The sequence below is a fragment of the Aulonocara stuartgranti genome (assembly GCF_965226115.1).
Source record: "Aulonocara stuartgranti genome assembly, chromosome: 2".
NCBI classification, from domain to species: domain Eukaryota; kingdom Metazoa; phylum Chordata; class Actinopteri; order Cichliformes; family Cichlidae; genus Aulonocara; species Aulonocara stuartgranti.
The window spans coordinates 33,818,607-33,840,483 of record NC_138940.1 but is presented as its reverse complement, the minus strand read 5'-3'; the positions used below and the strand labels follow the sequence as shown (position 1 = coordinate 33,840,483).

The window sequence follows — 21,877 nt, the reverse complement described above, 5'->3', positions numbered from 1 at the left end:
ATATAGTAACATGACATTTCACCAGCACATGTTCTTCGAAGCCAAAGGAAGTAAGAGCTTAAAGGCAGCTTAAAGGTCAAATTTCTTCTTCCATTTAAGCAATATAATGTCTTATGAAGGAGATACAAAAGCTACCACATTTTTTTATGTGTTGAATAAATTGAAAATATCTTTGAACCACTTAAAAAATGTAATTGCAGCAGTAGGTTGTATGGATACTAACATGTTAAAATGTTTTAAAATACTTAATGACACAAACTGCTATGTTTTAGAAACCTAAACCTAAACCCAAGCTTTACTGTAGACTAGATAATGTAAAACCTTCAAGTGTATAATGGTTTGACTTATTCACACATAAGATGATAAAAGTGTATGTCAAGGTTTGCAAATGGTATAATTTAAATACAAAAATGTAGCATCTCACTGAACACTTTGGAACATAGATTAATTATCAAATCAAAATTTATTTATATAGCACATATTAAAACAACAGTGTTGACCATAGTGCTTCACAGTCAGTAGTAATTATGAAAGACTGATTCATAATTTGAGCCTGACTGATATAATAGTTAGCCATTTTTTTATATTAGATATTTGCTGATGCATCTGCATTGGTGTTTATGAATGCTGATAAATAAAAAATGAAAAACTAACAAAACGATGGGGAAAACACCCTAAAAACATGCTATAAATGTTCATGTTTTTTCCACCACTCGGCAACCTACCTGCTAACAACACGTTTCGAGCGCCACAAACACAACAACCAGCTTATTGAAGCACTCGGAGAGAGTGTAAAACAGTAATCCATTATTGTGATAATAAAACTACACATAGCAAATTTTAGCAAAATTTGTTTATGTTTTTTGTGTTTGAAAGACAAAATATTGGTTGCTATGTATTGGATTTTTAAGTCACCAAATTTTGATATTATTCTTAACGTTCCTATATCAGTCGGACTCTATTCATAATGATCCAGCTTTTAAATTATTTGCAAAAAGTTACTAATTTTGCCCCATAGGGATATACAACATAACTTTAATAGAAAACACACATTAAGCACATGGGCTACTCATCTTTTGCCTCTATAGCATCTGAAGTCAGGTACTGTTTCTTTCCTCATTTTTAGTTTTAGTCTTATTATCAAGCATTACTTATGGTCAGCTGGTTGAAGCCTTTGAAAAGCTATATAGCAAAGGAAATGATCAGTGTGTTTACGTGGGGGAATACTGCTCTTAAATGTGAGCACTTTTAGTTAATCGCTTTTCCAAAGTTAATTAATTTAGTCAAATTGATTCCTAGCTCCTGGCGTGGTGTCTGGTACAAAATGCTGCTTTTTTGCTAATTAATTTAAAGTAAAGTCAACATTAAAAATAACCCCCAAAAACATGGTTCAACATGAACAATCAATTCTCTGACATTAGTAGAGAATTGGTTGTCTTGCATAAGACGAGTCAGACGATGAAACAGGAGAAAGAGTCTGCCTGTCTTTATTTAAAAGGTAACAAAATCTAACTAGCAAGCAATGCAGTGGAAGGCTCCCTGATGCTTTAAATAACATAACAGCACAAACTGTTTTAACACAGATGTCTTTTTAAATGTTCAGAGTTCATTTTAATTGGCTGATTGATTAACCAACTGACCGAACATCTCTATTCTGCCAGAGGTTCAAATGTTGCGTTTTTGCTGTCTGCTCTGGTTTTCCACTCTTGGGATTGGACAGCGGTATTTAGTATAAGATACATAAGAGATACATAATAACTCCCAGGGAGCAAATATTAGTCAGCTGCAAAAGCACTAATGCAGTATGACCACTGGGAAAAGAAATGGAAGTTGTCTTTATACATGGGGCCTCACAAGTGAAGCCTTGTGATTCCATGACAAATGTTTCACCATCACACTGCTTCTGTCCCACAGTTAACATGCAAAGTAGCAAGGATCTAATTACAAGGCAGAAATACTATATGCCACGCTCGATTTGAAGGCACAGGCAAGATCCCTTGGGAAGGACAAGAGAAACTAAGGCTCAATATGCTGTCGACATCGCTTAAAAACGCTGTCATTCTGAGGAGATTAGATTCCCTGTCCAGAATAACTACTGGCTTGATGCACTATTAGGAGGATCATTGTGTTCTTACAGTTTATTGTTGCTGTTGTATGTGAATGTTGGGTTATAACCACATTAGCATACACACAAAATAATAAGTAAGCGAATAAATGATTTTTAAGCACCTTTGACTGACCAATCAATGAAAAATGTGTTATAATTGCAATTTATCCAAGCTTTACAAAATAAATGTAACTGTGTTACAACCAAGAATGCCAGGATAGGACCAGAATAATGAGGCAGTCACATAAGTACAAACCTGTCAGTTGGTGATGTAATGTTCATTAAAACAGAGTAAAAAGTGTCTTAGATCTGCTTAGACAGCCTTCTTTTGAAAAAAAGAAAAGAAAAAAAGAAATCAGTTCAAAGTACTTGGGGCAATGTTTGGGAAAAAGAAAATCCAAACCTTTTCTTCTCTCTGCCTGCAGGAGAGAGAAGAACGGGACTATAAAATCTACTGGGATATCAAAGAATATCACAAAGAAAATAGCCTTTAACCAATCCACTTGGGTCTCTTAACTCAAAAGTGAATGCGTTAAGGGTGCGATTATGAAGTCACACAGGCAGTGGTGCTGTGATAAAATTTTTACATAAAGCGTCTAGTTCATTATCTCGACCCATTCAAACACAATCAGCAGCACTATGGTTTCACATCTCAGCACATATGAAAGAGAGACAACACCCAGGACCTATTCATATGTTTCACAGCATTTCTGTGATAACCAAACAGACAAACAAACTGGCAGAATTAAAACGTGTGTGTTTTCAATCTTAGATCACATCCTAAACACAGCCGCAGAATGCCGGGGGTTGTGGTGGAGATGTGTTGGGGAGAATGGGCTGCCGGCCTATTCCCAGGAATCTCAGATTGTGTTGGGTTATGTGAGTTTGCTTTTGTTGGGGTTTTCTAAGGATGGGTTTCCTCTCTCTTCAGCTGAGGAATTTAACCAAAGGATCTGAAAAAGCCATGATGTAACAGTAAGTCTTTATTTTCCGTGTGAAAAACCCAGTGGTCGTGGTGGAAAAGGGCAGTGATACTAGAAGCACTAGATCCTCCAGAACCTTTTTTTTTTTTTTTTTTTTTTTTTAAGTACATCGTGCTTAAGTTACTCAAATAAATCAGAGTTCTAAAGTTTCTTGAGTTTTATATCCAGTATTGTGCAATAAACTTTTGTACATCTACACTTTTTATTGACTTCACTGTAGCTTTTTTTGGTTCAAAAGGTCAACGCCTTTTCAGAACTAGAGCTTTCTTAAAATAAATGTGATAAGCTGAGTATTACAGCCCTTGAGTACTATTGAGTTTTATGGAGTTACTGTATCTGACTCATGACCATATGAACCTGTGGCTCACATATACGGCCTTCAGCACTTTCAAGTGCGTCTTACAGTGTCTTAGATTGTGTTGTAAGTATCAGTGTCAACAGATATCTAGTGGCAGTACCAACAGTAGAATTACAGGATTCTCAATATCCAATCTGATACGATGGCAAAAAAGAAACCAAAAGAACTCCAACAATGTTACCCCACAAACTTTAACCTGAACCCCTTTATTAAAAGTTACTTTAATCACTGACATGGTGGTGGCTGACTGTTTGTGTAAAATGTTAACATTTTATTTTATCGACGGGACTCATTCTGAAATATCAGGATGGTTGCTGAATAATTTACATTACAACTATGTGATATAATATTAGTAAAATACATTAGCTTAAGCATTTACATAACATTAGTCACTTTAAACACTTTTAATTGGAACATAGTTGATTTTACAGCTGTATTACAAAAAAGTGATGTGCATTTCAGGATAACAACACAAAGTACTTCCATTATCCACTCTTACTGCCATACTCATCAACACGCTGAGGTGGAGGTATCGCAGCACGTTCACTAGTGAAATTTTTTTCTTTTGTTTGTGACTCACTGCATTTATTCCATTTTTGATGATGTGAAAAATCTTTGTCCCCATTTAGCAGTACAAGAGACTGGCAACCCATCCAGGGTGTACCCTACCCTTTGCCTTATGACAGATGAGATGGGCTCCAGCCTCCCTCCATGAACCCAAACTGGTACTTAAGAAAATGAATGGGTGGATGGATTTATGCAACTATAACCATGCAAGTTTAATTATTTGCTTAAGTGGTATGCAGACTAAACAAATTTCAAGTTTTTCACTTTTCAATATTCTACAAAACCATACAACACAAGCCACCACTTTGTTAATATACATTTAAAACACAGGTTGATTCGAGCCACCAGCCCCTCTCCCTGGTTATTCAGATGTGTGTTAGTTAAATATGGCTGATTGGTCATTTGTTGTTCTGTCAGGTGAAATAGTTGATTCAGTTAAGCAATTTAAAGGGTCTCTGAAAAAACAAACAGACAAACAAACAAAAAAGTGTGACCTTCTAATTTAACACTGCATGCTGGTGTCAAATGATTTCTTCAATCTACAAACCTAAAAATTAACATTCTCATCAACACAGCAGACGAGTAACGGATAATCTAGCTGGAAACTGGCAGCGACGTGCGAAGAACGAAGATGGCCTGCGAGCAGATGATTACAAACTACAAAGGAAAGATTTAGATCATATTTGTAGCCAGGGTGTGTGTATGTGTATCGAATAAATCTGAATAAGACAGAGACGCAAGCAGTAATTGGGAATGACAGACGGGAGGAGAAGACAGAAAGAGAGAAGGAGAGAGAGGAGCGGGAGGAAGTACCGTGTAAGCGTATGCATGCATGTACATGGAAATCCTTACATTGCACTTTGGCAGCAGAGGTCGGGAAGACAGTGAGAGGTTAGGAGTAATTCATCATAGTGAATTCAGCAAAGCCCTACCCACCCAGATCACCCGCTGCTTTTTATAAGTAAAACAAGTGGCGACAGAGGACGGCCAGAGGTCGCTGTCATCTTCAATGCAAACTACTGCAGCCTGTACACCCAACCGAAATCCATGAATAAAGTATGTGATCATTAATACATGTAGTACTGCTATTGAATAGCAAAGTAAGAGGACGGCTGTGATCAAGAACAATTAAAAACGAATAGCTTTTCATGTGCCTGGAGATGGAGTGTATGTTGACATTTACATGTGCGGTATTCACAAATTCACGTTCATTGAAGATGGATAAAAATTAGATGATGCTTTATACAGCGTAGCTAAACTAAAGGTTCATTCCAAGTCATTGCTCTTCACTATCAGCAGAAAATCTCTTTCTGCATAATAGTTTTCTTTAAGGGATTTAAATATGAAGCTAAAAAAAAAGACACTTTACAAAGCTGTTGTGTTTCTTGGGAAGGGATAAACTGCAAGTGTGGAATTAAGAAGAAGAAGTTGAGACATAACCTTTTTATTTCCTAGCACAGCTAAGTGCCTGTGTTAAGAATGACTGGCAGCTGTTTTTTCTCCTTTGGTTAAACACAATTTGGATAGATTAAGATTACCGCAAGCGGCTTGCTGCTGAGCATCACAACATCAACATCTCTGCCACTGTGTTGGATTACTTAGTTATGCGTAACTTCACCTTCCTGCTCTAAATGCAGTACGTGTCACCTCGGTCATGCAATCTTCCTCTACTAAAAACACTCAAGGGGGAGTTGGTTGATAACATTGAGGAGCATGATCGAGTCATTTAGCTGGCTCTGTGCATGAACAGTAATACTGAACGATAATAATCAAGATGATAAGAATCACAGTCTGATTGAATTTCACATACTGGCATATGTTGAAATTTTACTATATGTGTTCTAAATACATTAAAAACAGCCAGAATCTGTAGAGGAAGTGAAGTGTTAAACAAACCTAAAAATCATATAAAACTGAAAATATCAAAGAATTTGAAGACATAAAAAGTATTGGATATAAAAAAAAAGATCTAGTAAGGCCCAGGTAAACTTTATCTACACACAACATGCATGCATGTCCAACTTGCATCCACTGTTCACCTTTTCTTTATGTGGCGCTTCCAACAGAACATTGCTTACTAATAATCAAAAACGGATTTTCTTGCTACTGAAAAATCGGTAGACTAAAGGTTTATAACAGAGGAGTGTATGAACACTTTGCACAGACCGGTTCACCTGCATTCACAGCAAGATGAGCAAGCCCAAGAGAAACGCCAGAAGATGAGTATATAGAGCTTTTGTTCACTGAGAGACAGAAACACAACCTCACAGAGGGCCATGCCATAAATGGAGCTGCATAGCAGTGGTCTCAGAGGATAAACAGTGGTCTCCAAACCATCTCCTGGGAAGTAAACACATCCAAACCCTTATGACATACAAGACCGGAAGATGGGAACCACTTTGTATTTATGGCTGATCCCAGGTCTGAGATAAAGGAAAGCAGCAGAGGAGCGCGTGCAGACGTGTAGTGTTATTTAACTATCAAAGCACATCAGCAATGCTTGCTCGAGCGTGCATACAGCTGAGTTGCGGTTCCTCTCTAAGGCCATGTAAGCACATGACAAAACGTCAGATTAACTTTATAAATGGATGATAAATTCATCTGTCTTCCACCCTCATCTCCATATCTGCCTGTCTGACCATCTTTATCAGGCACTATATGGCCCCCTCACATCACTGTTCTCGCTACAGTTCAATTATCTCCCTATAAGATGGTCTCCTTGTCACTTAATCTCTGGTGTGACAGTGAGACAGACATGACATCAAAATCAGCAACCAGCTCTATCAAAGGGTATCGAAAGGTTGAGTTTAAATAAAGAGGAAAAAACAGTAAGTTCAACAGAGCAGGGGGGGACCAAAGGAAGAATGTTAAAGTTCAGTTCAGTTCTACTTTTTAGAAATGGCCACTTTTTAAACAGACTGTTCGTGTGAATGAAGGAGAAAAAAAAAACGCCACAGATCCTAGTTTTACTTCCTTTTTATTAGTTAATTTTTACCATTTAAGATGGGACCGCTAAACTTTGGCTGCCTTTTCATCTTAATACAGAAACTAAAGAAAAAACGATTGAATCCTGTGTTGTTTGAAGGCAGTCATCAGCTACCAACAGCTTTTACGGCAGAATGTTTTCTTGCATGCAAGGTTACTCGAGGCATGAGTGGATGCCCTGAATTAATCAATGAGGCTTTAAATGTCAATATGAAACCTTTGACCATTCAGTGATTCATTATTGGGTCTTACGCATGAATGAAGTTTTAGCGATGACTGAAATTCAATTATGCTTTTTGCAGATATTCTGTTTCCTCACATGAAAAATAAAAAGTGTCATTCCAGTGCATTTAGGCCGCGCTACATCTACGTGCAGTATGCCTACTCTGGAGCTTCACTCTGAAATCGGAAAAGCAGCACTATGTTCTTCTGAATGCACAACACATACGATGACTGCTTTGAACTTTCCTTCCCACTTAACATTTAGAGTGAAATACTGAAAAGGGAAAACATTCCTGACATCACAAGAACCACTGTCAGGCCATGCTGGCACAACATGGGTTAAAAGACCTTATACAAATGTATTTAGTCCATTCAGCTTGACTGCATATTGTGACTGTCATCAGTGCAAAAAGTGGGGAAAAATCAATTTGCCGCTTCATGATCCAGTTTTGTCTGCCCAATAAATTTTTAGTTTGTATACTCCGAGAATATCCTTAGATATGAAGTATTACGAAGGCTTTTACCAGATCACACTTCACGTTAATGCGTTTTTATATGGAGGCAATAACATACTGGCTACAGTACATAATGACTAGAGTGTGAAAGCCATAGATACTGGATAGCCAACCATGTGCCAGAGCTTTTGCTGTCCCCATTTGGAGGAGGCAGGAGGGAGAATGTGTGTGTGTATGTGTGTGACTGTGTGGGTGTTTGAGGATAAATGCATGCACATGTGCATGAAGGGCACGGAGAAGGCAGCAGTCTCCCGAAAGAACACTTTGTTTGGAAAGAGCCTCCCATGACCTGGCTTGATCTCGTCCCTCATTTCTTGGGTGGGGGTTGCGCACGCCCATGTGTGTTTGTGTGTGAATGCTCAGTGCTGGGGATTTACAGATCTTTGAAATGGCTGTGCCCCTGAGGATAGGACTGCGCTCCCACCAGTGGCTCACAGTGCTAATCTGACTGACAGCTTGGTCCAGCTTTCAGCCAACAAAACAGCCCACTGGCAAGGTCCAAATACCTGACTGCTGAGGAATGTGATCTGCCATGAGATGACAGAGGAGAAGCTACTCACCCCTCTGTGTGCCTAAGCAAATGCTCAACCGCCTGTATCTCTCTCCCTTTCTACCACTTTTTCTGTCTGCTTGTTTGTCAGCACTACACTGCTAGACCTACACATCCTCGGACTCAGCTGGATATGACAGTTTGACAGGCTGTCACAGTTCTAAAACAGAAAGGCAGTGGGATGACACTGTCACGGTACCCTTCGGCAAGCATTTAGAAAAAACAAAACGTCTTTCAACTTTTGAACCTTCCAAGATTCATTTTTCAAATACGCATTCTTTGGTATTTTTTGGTTTAAAGAACTAGTCATCAAAACCAGTATTTTAAAGGAAAGCACTTTATGACTTCACTTAAGGCTTGATCTGTTTGGACACTGGCGATAAGGCTTCTGTTACCACACATATTCACCAATAAGGCAAAGCTACAAAAAAACTCTGCCACGTCAGTTAAAAACACCCCCACAAGCCATCTGTCTTGTTTCTTTTCTCCTTCAGGGGCAAACTGAGAGCTTATTTAGCTAAGATGCCCACTCATCAATCAGCGAGGCTTTTCCATAAGCCATCCAGCACAGCTTGAACTGGAGGACCCTCATAATTGAATATTAAACCCCCGATGAGTAGCAAGGCAAACTGCGATGTTGACTGGAGGCTGTAGTGTTCTGTTGCCGTTGTGTTGGCAGAGATACCTGTGGTGCTGTTCAGTGTAGCGTCAGTTGCATCCTGCCTACCCGAGGTTATTCTGTCACACTGTCACAATTTCCATCTTTTGGATAAGAAAAGTGTCTACAGACAAACATCCAAACTCGCACAGGGGACCACAGATGCAAGCAGGCATGAATCTATTTGGCACGCAAATATGTAAACACAGCTGGCTTTTACTCAATAGGCAGCACTTGTAAGAAGGCTGGAGAAATTGCCTATTGTTCAGTTAAGACAAGAAGTAAACGTGGCTTTGACTGTTTTTATTTTGGTCTGTATTTACCGCAGCATGCTGAAGGAATCTCTACGCAGCTCAAACAGAAGATCAGGGAGCAGCCCACGATTCTGCACTACAAATATAATTGTATTTCTATTAGACCTGAAAGCAAAATAATATTGTGAGATAAGGAGTGAAATTGCAGGGAAATTGCATTTTTCTGGTGTCTTGCCAATATAATCTGATGTATGAAATGGAGGAATGTCACGAAGGAAGGTACTCTTGAAAAGATCAAAATCTGCTTTGCCTGTTATTATAAATTTGGATGTTTTTCCAAAAGGAAAATCCTGTCAGCAATGGAGAGAGAAGCAGAAACCTTAGATTTTAGGTCTGTGTCTTGAAGTGTTAGATCAATGAAAACCAAGGTGTCTGGAGCGCTCCCACAAACATTTTACAGCACATTATCCATGTAGGTTTTCCAATTTATCTATAAGAATCGAGTTTACGTCTACAGATAATGGCATTAATTGTAGCGATATTACATTAACATCCTGAGAGTATAACCAGCCAATTAATTCATTTCTTTAGAGGCAATATACATGTTGGCTACTACAACACGCACAATTTGCCACAAAAATACACATTAATGAGCCACCTCTTCACAAGAAAGCCTTTTTTCCATGGGAAGCTAGAGCCGCAATCCTCAAACGACCCTCCTGCTCTTAAGACAGACCCTGTGATAGCCAAGTGGACTCTTAAAGATATGGATTATTCAGACCCATTCAGGCACCAGTGTGTTGACAGACAGACCTCAGTAAAAACATCCCCATGCTGTATATCCTTTCTGCCTCATTGCTCTATGGGGATAAGCTGACTTACATGTACAGAGAACCTCCCTATGCAAACAATGATTGTGAACAGTGACATTCAAGGACTGCAGCTGCTGCTGCAGACAAACGCACAAAACTGGGATTCACCTATTTGCTATTTTCATTTGATTTTTCCCAAGCATCAAAGTTTAATAGAGTAAATCTCAGAGATACTGCAATATGCAAGCTTACAAATTTTAGTCAAGACTTCAGTAATTATGGTATATGTGGGCTAATTACATCTCTTACATTTTAAAATTGCACCATGGCACGCCATCGGGATTAGTGAGATTAATAATGCTTTCATAATTGCACCTTTATATTATTGCTTCAGGTCAGGTAACATATTTTAAACACCGATGAAGCACAGCACAAAAGAATGTAGACTTGTTTTCATTTATTTGGTTACAAAAATGTGGGGAAAAACATCTTCATATTCATTTTATATAAAGTATTATCACAGATTCTTAAAAAAAAAAAAAAAAAGCATATTTGACAAGTCAGCTTTTGATTTTCTGGCTAGTTCACAATTAGCTACTGGCTGCCAGCAGTAACAAACAGGTACACTACTGTACAGTTGGTATTTACATCTATTCTTGGAAATCGTGCAGCTGCAACCTCGACAACAAACGCCAACCCTCTTTCACAGTTATAATCATCCCAGCACGTAGAAGCTGACTCCCTGTCTCTTTTACAGAAAAAAAAAGCACTGCTATTGTCATCAGTATAATGTCTTAATAATTATCATCTGAGGGTGCAACTCGAGACTCGACTAAGACAAGGGGAGAGAAGCGCAGCGTGGATAGACTAGGAGAGCAAGCAGCACCCCGTGGATGCATGATGAATGAGGGTGTCAGTTGTGTTCACCCAACTAGCAGTGCAGTCTCTGAAACTGTCAGTCCCCATGCACTGAGACCTGTCTCATTAACCACAGTGATCATGCATTAACAAGACAGGCAGTAAGAGAGCAGGGAAATAAATCATTTTTATAAGATGAACCACCATTTTTAAAAAGAAAAAAAAATTGTAATAGACATTAAATTTGTTTCACTGGTGATCAGCGTGACAAGATATGGCACATTAAAGCTCATCATATGGGTTTGTTTTGGTTGTGCACTAGGATTAGAATGGAAACATTTGCATTGCTGGTAATTACTCCAAGTAGATTTTGATGAAGTATTTGTTATACAATTATGTGAATAATGATGAAGCACTAGGTAACTGTCTCTAACAGTGGGTTCCATTTTCTTACTCCCCACTGTTTTTGGTGTGCTGCATTATTGATAAGGGGCTGACATTTTACACTTTTCTTAAGGCAAAGCCAGAGTCCCTCTACAGTCACCTGCAGCACTGTCTCCACAATAACCAGGCTGACAGTCTAATATCACAACAGGGACTCTGCAGGATTCATATTACATTTATTAGCAGGTTTGTGGTGACAGCATTGGTTTGTGCCTTCTGCTGGACTAGTTTGGCATTTTTATTTAATAACATGAAATTTTCATCACATAAAATCAAAACACATTCAAGACTTGACAACTGGTGTTCCTGCGATTGTTCAGAAAATCGACTTTATATGTATTCCTAAAAAAAATCTCCTTTTAATCTTTCTGGGGGGAAAATGAGAAACTGCCTCTCTTAATGCTGCTTGGAAGCAGCAGGGCGTGGCTGGGAGTCAGCTCAGGTTAGTCCCCGTTTTCCTACATCAGTCATCCTTAAACTTAAAACCACCTGCCCAGTGTGGTGCAAGTCCACCTTGTGCTGTTAAAACAGCTGCAACTGATTGAGACATTGGCATGTGTGAAAAAGCACCAGGACATTAGAAGTGGATCATTTGCCTCCTGCTGGTTTAAGAGTGGAGTCTCAGAGAAGCAGGCTTGTTCTGGGCATCCTGTAAATGCTTTATTGTACTGGGATCTGGCAGTTTGGAGGCCGGGTCAAAACCTTGGGCTCTCTGTCGCATTCCTAGAATCGTTCTTGAACTGTTTTTTGTGGTGTGGTGGGGTGCAAGTGTTCCAATGGGGGAGGCTGTTGCCATCTGGGAGCGCCATTGTCATGAAACATGCCTTGTTTTTCAACGTTTAGGTGGGTACATATCAAAAATAACATCCAATCCACATAAATGCCAGAAACCAAGATTTCCCAGGAGAGCACAGCATTGTAGTTGGACAATGAGTGTCATAGGCTTCAGCTGTAGTAGTGGTTTTAATGTTGTGTTGTAGTATACAATGGCTAAACTGATGAGAGCATAAAGGCTAAAGCATGTTCACCAGTCTTTAATATAATCCACTCCAAAACTCCAAGAGTTCATTCAGAATATTCAACAGCGACATCGTCAACAGGGGTGCAGAAATTTTAGCACTCTTAAAAACTTTTGAGAATAAATTTGCAGGCCACTGTGAACATTAAACACTTGCATTAAGTCCCTGACATAATATTTGCCCACCACAGACGTACAAGAGCGCATTTGTTTTTGTTTTCTCTCACCGTCTTTTTCGAAGCAGAAGATTAGGCACACATTCACACACGTCTTCATGATGCAGGTTTCTGTACACAGATAAGAGCTAGTCATACACTTACTGTATCATTTGACATGGATCATTACACTGTTGCAACCCTGGAACCCACAATACTGCACAGCGTGCGCCTTCCACAAACTAACTCATGCTCCTAGCCAGTGTGTGCACTCTCGTGCATGTTACTCTCGCTATTCCGCCAAAACAACACACATAAAGGAAACACAGCCTACCTCGGCTCGCAGTGACAGCTCCGTACGTCGACTCGCTGCAGGAGATGGCAACAATGTGATGCTCGCAGTAAAGATCGCGGTTCGTAAGCGCAGAAGTTTTGACAATTCAGTGAGTCACGGAGCACACAAAGAGTGCCAGTCCCTTACTGATCTGTGTAAAGCAAGCCAGTGTACAGGGTGTATGACAACGCCCCGAAACAAAAGTGATCCGGTTGATCCTCCGGTGGATCATTACGATTATTATTAAGGATGTTTCTCTCCAAATTGGCTACGCGCACCGGTGCGCTGCGTTTACCTCCCAAAGTGATCCCCAAAGCAAACGTCCCCTAAGGACACGTGATCAACATACGGGGGACGGGAATAGCTCTCAATTCCCCACACAGTAGCAGCTGGGATCGGTTACACCGCTGCTTTAGAGCCCGTTCAAAAAACCCGAGCTGTGCGCACCCATACTCCTCCTCCTACCATTTTCCCATCCCCTGTGACCTCACGGTGTCGCTGTCATTTGGCTTCACCTTAGCAATTTGGATCGATTAATATAATACACCTGTCGCCTTGGCCCGCTGATTATAAAGACATAAAATTTTACTTATAATTATATGGAAGTTTCCTTTCAGATGTTAACTCACGAATGACTGTAGATAAATTATATTTATTTAGATGACAATATTTCAATGTTGTTTAATAAAAATGAACAACTTAGAATCCTATATGTAGGCTGTACCATTAATCAATGTAAAAATAATACTAATAATAACAATTTTGTCAGGATAACCCTTTTGGGTTATTCCACAATCCAGATTGTTTTCCTTCTTTTCTCACAGGCATATAAATAATTTGTAATCTAAGCCAGTAATGATGTCACTACTCCCAGGCACCAATCACAGTTTAACAGCTGTTACGACCAAGTGTAAGAGATGCTAGACTCATCATTAGCGTTAATTGGTTTGAGAGCCGGTGATAACAGCCATATTTTACATTTCCACATTATTTTTATACCACACCATTCATCGATCGCTGATGTCTTATGTATTGGGGCACTGCCATCCTAGTGGGCGCCACTGCCATCATTTGTCCTGATTTATATGCATATTTTTTTTCAATCTTAGGGGTCACGTGGACCCAGCAAATGCTTTACAACACACCAGAGCCAACGATTCCTCTCGCTGTAAAGGTCGAGGCGTTATTCGTTTGTCACCAGTGTGTAGATTGTATGTTTTTTTGTTCTGAAGTCTATTTTTTGTTTAATTTAAATAAAATGTTTCATTTATAAGTCTCATTCTTTAACAACACTGATTTTCAGAAGTTTTTATTGCAAATGAATTCTCAGCTTTTTGTCCTTAAACTGTAATAACTATAAGAATTATTGAATTTTCATAGTCGTAGCCTTAAGATTTTTTTTAGCTGAATAAACATTTAGAAAGCTAGAAAATGTGCCAGCGTTAAAATGTGTACATTATGAGCCTGAAGTTGAAAGGAGCTTCCAATTCTGTAGGTGAGCTAATGTGGGCGTTCTGAAGAGAACCAAGGTTTTATTTTGCTGAATTACTGCCTTCAAACAGCTCTTAAATGCAAATGGGATACAGACTGAATGGTGGAAGAACTGCACTGCCGTACAAGTTGCCATGTTAATTAGTTCCTCTGTGAAAAGCTCAGTATTCAATAGAGACAAGAAGGACAACTGATAGGTAGTCTTTGTTTCTCTGTACCTTTCACCCACAAAACGCAAAACCGGCACTGGCCCTCAGCCTGCTGGAGTACATGTGCTGTGTGCTTGTAAGACAGGTTTTAAAAGCAAAGGGGTGCACAGGACCCCTCACACCTTACACATATGCTTATGGATTAAGTTAATAAACTGTAACTCCAGGGCTCATTGGACTGAATATCAAAGCTTGCAGGTGGATATTTGAGCTGGCATGCAGGGCCTGTAAGACTGTTTGTTCTCTTGTGAACATGCTATTACTGTACAGACAGATTCCAGCTGAAAGTATGAGATGTATTAGTACACTGTGATAGACTTTAACATAGCTGTTGCACACATTTAAAACAGATTTAATTTTTCAAGAAATAAAATTTTTATTGCCTTTCAGTGTCACCCAGTCTGCAAAGTGACATTTTCCACATGAGTAAACCTGTCAAAGAAGTATGTTTATCAGTTTAACCTTCTCGAAATGAGGATTAGCTCATTTCAAAGTGAAATGTGGCAGACTTTCACATTTCACTTTGGTCTTTTATGATGAATGTTATCTGGCTCAAACAAATAAGTTTGCTATTTTCCTGTTCTAACATCCCACAGTCCCAAACACAGTCTTATTAGAACTTAGACTTTACACTGCAGTATTTGGCTCATTTTGTATTGTCACTAAAGGCAGGATTTAGAAGTGAAGAATGTCTGTCAATTTCTTCTCTTGCAAGGACTCATCTACTGTGTTAACAGCTTCATCCTACATAAAAAGCAAACTTACAATGACCCAAATCCTCCATTGATATGTTCAAAGCCACCATTTCTTTTGTGATACTAACAATGGGTGCACTGGAACTTATAAACCTACACCTGTGAGCACACAAAACAGATTTTAAAAGCCACCTTGTGGGGTTTGTGGTCATGGTTAGTATTGTTAGTATTATCTTTTTATAAGTGGACATCGTTTTTGTCTGAAATGTGCATGAAGATCAGAGGCAGACTGTGTGACACTACCATCACTGGTCAGAGGAACACAGAACCAATTCTGCAAAGTTAAAAAAAGAAAAACACTGAATGCAGACATCATCTTTGTTTAATGTCCGCGGATAAAATACACATGGCACATTTAGGCAGGGAAGCTTTGCTAAGTATGTCTGCGTGTAAGTACAGTATGTGAGAAAAGACCAACCAGTGCATTGTTTATGGAGAGCAGTACTAGGAATGCGAAAAAGCTCAGCTGAAGTAAAAAAAAAAAAAACTAAATGAAGCTTATTTTTCTTCCATCCATCCATCCATCCATCCATCCATCCATCCATCCATCCATACATACATACATATATTTATCCATCCATCCATCCATCCATCCATACATACATCCATCCATACATACATTTATCCATCCATCCATTTTCATTCACTGTTGTTATATTTCCAGGTTTAGTATTTACTGTTTCTGTTCTGTTTCACTTACTGCTTGCTGTGCTTTTGTTTATGTTTGTTAAACTTTTTTGGGTATGTTTTCAATATAATTTCTTAAAACCCAAGCAAATAACAAGGTCAACAAATTAGCTTTAGCAATAAGAGCTACATTAACTGAAATGGTCTGCTTTTATTTGATGAACACTGACATTTTCTTGATCATTTGCCACAGGAGTTAGAAAGAAATAATAAAATATACAACAAAAAAGGTAGAGAGATTCATTGGTGAATCTGGGCCTTCGTTAGAGCTTCACGGTTTGAAATGAAAAAGAAAAATTCTGTCAATACAACATCAGACCTCAGCAATTCTAAACTGTGGACGTCAATAAAAGTATTTAATAACACACTCAGCTGAAGAATTTTGCATTATCTCTAAAAAAATCTCCTCCCTTACAAAGAGATTAACCCAAAACATATTGTTAATCATTACAGGGATTATGAATAGTTAACTGAAAATGGGATAACTGAGGCTGGGGAAAAGTAATAATTAATGAGGCTGGGTACAGATGGGACAGTTTGGGATACTTAATTATGTTTTGGCACTAAAAAATGACCCACTTTTCAATTTTTCTGGTCATGAGTTTTCTACACATGAGTTTAAAGGTATAGCAAGTAAGATTTCCATGTTTAAATGTTCCATAAAAATAGACAACGTTACCATTAAAATTTGAAACCCTTCTGACATCACGTCAAAGGCATCTGTGTGTTGTGTTGCAGGGATATCTATTGACGTGAGCATACTAACAGGATAACCTTGGCTCTGTCCTGTCTTGTTATACCGTCATATCTCAAGAGGTGATAGTGAGTCATTGCAGGTGTCTAGTTTGCATTGTGTCAAATGTGAGAGGAGTAAGTAGTGCCTTGCAAGTAAAGATGGTGCTTTAGTACAAGTGTCATACAGACAATCAAGGGTTAGATGTATTTAATCTGCCATCAGGGGACACTGCTACAGAACAGGGATCATTCAACATCCACCCTGCATGGTGATCTATTAAGAGGATACATATTCACTAATCATGTAGAAGCCTATAGACCTGTGAGTACCAGATATAAAGGTTTCTATGTTGTATATTCATATTTTTATGTATTGTATCTTTAAAATCAACCATAAGAAATCAAATCATATGAAAGTCTCTACTCAAAGTCAGCTTTTGTTAGTTACAAACTAACAAAGAGGATTACAAAAAAAAAAATTATGTTTCTATGATTTTTTTTTTAAATGTGAGAAGTTGTAATTAATAGCTTGAAGTTTTTTTAAATACTAGCTGAAAATAAAACAAAATGAACTACATTATTTATAATTTCTAATCAGTATTGCATGCCCCGAGAAGAAAGTAACAAGAACTTCCAAGGACTGCATAATGCTTATACATTATGTAACTATGCCAGTGACTAAATCTTTGCTCTGCAGTAGTGCATGTAGTTAAAGTTTAAAAAACATTTCTTTCGTTGAGGAGCTCTGAGGATTTGGCTGTTTTGGTGTGTGACTGTGTGGGATTTTAAGGATCCATATAAATGTAAGTAGCTGCCAGCTGCTGTCTTTCAGCTCACTGACCCCTTGGTTCTCTCACACTGCGGCGCAGCCACAAATAAAATCCTGCAATCATAGAGGATTATGAGGGTCTAAACAGCAAGATGTCAGCTTGCAGGTGGTTGCAGGCGGAGCTTTCACTCTGCTAGGTCTGCTTGAGCCGTAATGATGTCTCAGCTGTGCTACTCTGTAGATTCGCAGAAGAAAAATGAAAAAAAAAATGAAAATGACAAATGCTTTGGTCATCAGTGCATCTCTAACTGTTTGATAAAAATCTGATAAAATGTGTATAAATACATTATTCAAATAAGAAATTCACCATGCTTAAAAATTAATGAAAAATAATACATATTTACATACCGTATAAGGTATTATAGTCATGTGATAACACTTGAAATAACTGTGCTTGGATATGCAGTGGAAAACCAGAGATTATGAAAAAAGAAACCATGGATAAAGTTTCAAAGAATGTCTTTGTTTATGGTTAAAAAACCCTTTAAAGAGCCCATAAAACCACAGATTGCCAGGAAGACAGTATTTTATATTTGTCCATTTTCATTTAAAATCTTGATAGGATTGTATGTTGCACAATGTGTTAACACAAACACTATGAACCCCCAACTAAAGATTTCTTTATCCAACTTGTTATGCTTTGGTTCAATCAATCAATCAGCTATTTGCAATGAATAAATCCGTATCTCTCATGCATCAGAAGATGTTACAGTTGCAGAGTGCAGAAAGAATGTAGTAACAATGTTAACATTACGGGGAAAAACAGCCTTTCAAATGTTCAATGAAAACATGCATGCATAAACCACAAACTTCGCTCTAACAGCGCCAGCAAAAGCTATAATTCTAAATATGTTCTCAAAAACAAAGAAAGCTTCTTAATCCAAAGTCAGAACGTTCCGTGGCTAATATTCTGTTGCAGGATGGAAAAATGCTGCAGCTTTAATCAGCCCACCAGATGGCCTTGCTACTTTCTGAGTGCCCATGCAAGTGCAGGGATGGTTGAAAAACAGTGGAGACAGAGATCTGAGGCAGGATGCTAGTTTGCATTGATGCAATGTGAACGTGTGATGTTTCCAGAGAATACTCTTTGTTATCTTGAGGAAAATATCCTTTTAAAATTATATATTTGTTTATTAATGACAAAGATTAGCCGTGTCAATGATAATATCTGATCAGATTGAGTGATTCAAGGGGTGTACACATGGCAAGTGATGTGATGACCACAGACAATGCAATGTCAACTAAATTTAGTAATTTGTATTGATGATAGGTAAAGCTGTTAATGGTGTAAAGTGGACACAGAATAGAACCAGACAGAAACCTGCGGCAGTGGTCTCATGTCACAGCAGAGTTGAACAGAATATCCAAGCATCTGCTCCCACCAGCCTAGGAAGCACTGATAGATTAGAAAACCTGGAGGGGTTTCTTATTATCGTGGGGCCTTGTCTATGACAGAATCCTGGTTGGCAGCAGCCCACAAGGTAGTTTTGCCATCCTGAAATTGAATTGGGAAGGATTTAATGGGTTTAAAGGCTTTTGCTCTCAGTGTGATGGAATCAGATAGCGGTGAAAATGCCAGAAAGTTGTGAAAGACAGAAGGTTTGACTGGAGAGAGTGATATGGAAAGAGAAATTGGGCATGGCTGAGGTAAGCTGATGGGAAAAAATACATTTCTTAATTAGCTAATGGTGATATTAGGTATGTATCATTGTGTTGTCTTTATCTAATCTCAAATAAAGATATTATTGCCCTAAAATTGTGCGATGGAGGAGAGGAAGGACAGGGTAAGTCTTTGATACGCACATCAAGGTCAATACACAGCATAAGAATGGCTTCCTGTTCCCACTTGCGAACAGGTTCATCTCCCTGTTCTTCCCCAAACACCGTCTGCTAGTGTGGCAGTAATGCTCAGGCTCACCTCTTACCATTCTTGTGCTGTGATTTGACCTTGATGTATATGCCAAAGACTTACTTCGTGAAAAGCGTGAAAAGTTCACTGTTTAGTTGAGTGTCATGGGAGACATTATGTTTCCTATCAAGCTGCACCCAGTTTGGAGTAGAATGCGTCACACGGCAAAATGGGTAAAGCATTAACACGGAAGCTCAGATCATTGAAATAATGAAATGGTTAGCCCAGAGTCATAAACTGAACCCAAGTCAGAATCACAGGAAAATCACTGGTGACAAAATTATAGCTAATAAACCCTTTACACACTTTGCTGAGCTATGGAAGAGACTGGAAGAGGAGTGGAGTAAATTTAAACTGCAGAATAGTGAGAATAGGTTCTCCTACTTCCTAGTAATTTCTCTGAAAACTGTAAACATAAAAAAAAAATCTAATTTTGCTCGAAGAGATTGCTGTCTCTGTATTTTCCACAAAATAAAGGCTGCTGTTGAATGGCCATGGTTTTTGAGCACTATTTTGAACAATTAAGGTTCACCAACACTATAGGAAAAATAAATGGTTTATGATTTGTTCTTTATATTGTTATTCATGTGTATATGAATAGAATGAAAGAAAAGGGTGGAGAGTTAAGACATCTTATGTTTCTGCTTTCAGTCTAAAAATGCATGTTCTTTTTATTTCCACTGAACGATACAGTAAATGGTAAATGGCCTGTATTTATATAGCGCTTTACTAGTCCCTAAGGACCCCAAAGCGCTTTACATATCCAGTCATCCACCCATTCACGCACACATTCACACACTGGTGATGGCAAGCTACATTGTAGCCACAGCCACCCTGGGGCGCACTGACAGAGGCGAGGCTGCCGGACACTGGCGCCACCGGGCCCTCTGACCACCACCAGTAGGCAACGGGTGAAGTGTCTTGCCCAAGGACACAACAACCGAGACTGTCCAAGCCGGGGCTCGAACCGGCAACCTTCCGATTACAAGGCGAACTCCCAACTCTTGAGCCACGATCGCCCCACAGCCACGATCGCCCCACAGTAGTAGTTATAAGATGTTATTATGATATAATAATGTAATTAATATAATATCATAACATAATATCGAAGTAGTAAGATGCAGTGTGTGCTTATGACTCAAACCGTCACTGCTGCTGCAAATGTTATCTAAGCCAAATGTGTAATAGTCGTGATCAGTTGTTGTCACAGTTTCCAATCACTTTCCCAAACTGCTAGTCCTCTGCCTTTGGCCACAGATTCAGATGGCCTTGGTTATGACTGGAAGACGTGGCTCAGAGGGAGAAATGGAGGACAGAGGGAAGAGAAAATGAAAAGATGAAACATTTAGATATCCTTCATAAAAAGTAATGAAGAGAAGAACTGTTAGCAAATAACACACTTGTTAAGGTGACATACTAAATTTCTGCCTTAAAAAATGCCTTTAATCTTTTGAAGGTTCATCAAAGGAAAGTTCAGGAAAGGAAATGAGCCATAGAAAAAAAGAGGCATTTGCACATCGAGGTAGATGTGAAGCTTCAGCGGATTACTCATCAGTTTTCAATAAATGAAGGGTGACTTAAATAAGCCTCCTTTCCAAGTGCCAGCACGTATCAAAAACAAAAAGAGCAGAAATTCATTTTTAGCTTCAGTTTGAGTATGATGGAAAATCAGACTGGTGCACTGAAATGTCTTTTGCCATGAAATCATAAGCGCTCCGACAGCTCACAGAAAAAGATCATGCTGTGTTGTTGGACAGACATCAAAGGCAAAGGCCTCAAATAGTTTCTCTGTCACACTGGGTCACCCAGCAGCACTTCTCTTCCTCCATATGTACACAGACAAGTTGATATCCATGAAAACGAGGCACACTCATATGCAAACGCTCTTGCACAAACGCGTGGTTTTTGCAGTCACTCTTCCTTATCCACTACCTGAACAGTCTGATGTCATCCTGCTTTCTAAGAACTCCTTTAGCTGGTTCCGTGGTCAGTTAACGTAGCGCACAGATGCATTATCCCAGTACCACAAGGAACGAGAATTTGTCACAATTGTCCTAACCTTTGATCTCTAAGCCTTTGAAACCTGCTCCCTCTCTCACACCATGAACCCCATTCAAAGCACGCGCGCCATCTGTGAAAAGAACACCAGTGCGTTTGTTTCTAAACTTAGTTTAGCATGGAGTACAAGTCAAGTCACACAAGAAGAAGTGTGAGAATTTTAGGCTTCTGTCTCACAGAACAGGCAGTGATCATCTGACAGTTCTATATCTGACAAATGGAAAAATATGTTTTCCCAGCTGGATGCAGGTGGTTACTAATAGTCGTTGTGAACTCAATCGCTAAAGTCCCATTTACACAGACAGTCAATGAGCACCTGTTAAACACTGGTTGCTCTTCTGCAACCAGTTTGTGAATTGTTGATGGAGTTTGCTGGCTGTCAAT

At 38.9% G+C, this 21,877-nt stretch overlaps 1 protein-coding gene across 4 annotated transcripts in view; it reads right to left on the bottom strand.

Moving 5' to 3' along the window:
- The window catches only part of mid2 (midline 2), a 165,281-nt gene extending 152,017 nt beyond the window's left edge, over positions 1–13,264 (bottom strand). For 2 of the 4 annotated variants that reach the window (XM_082505666.1, XM_082505664.1), the window contains exons 1-2: positions 12,821–13,264; positions 12,559–12,618 (exon numbers count right to left, since the gene is read on the bottom strand). The gene's annotated coding sequence lies outside the window, so the exon portion shown is untranslated. The remainder of the gene's footprint in view (positions 1–12,558; positions 12,619–12,820) is intronic. The other 2 variants (XM_082505667.1, XM_082505665.1) reach the window with 1 other exon arrangement.
- Between the last annotated feature and the right edge of the window lie 8,613 nt (positions 13,265–21,877).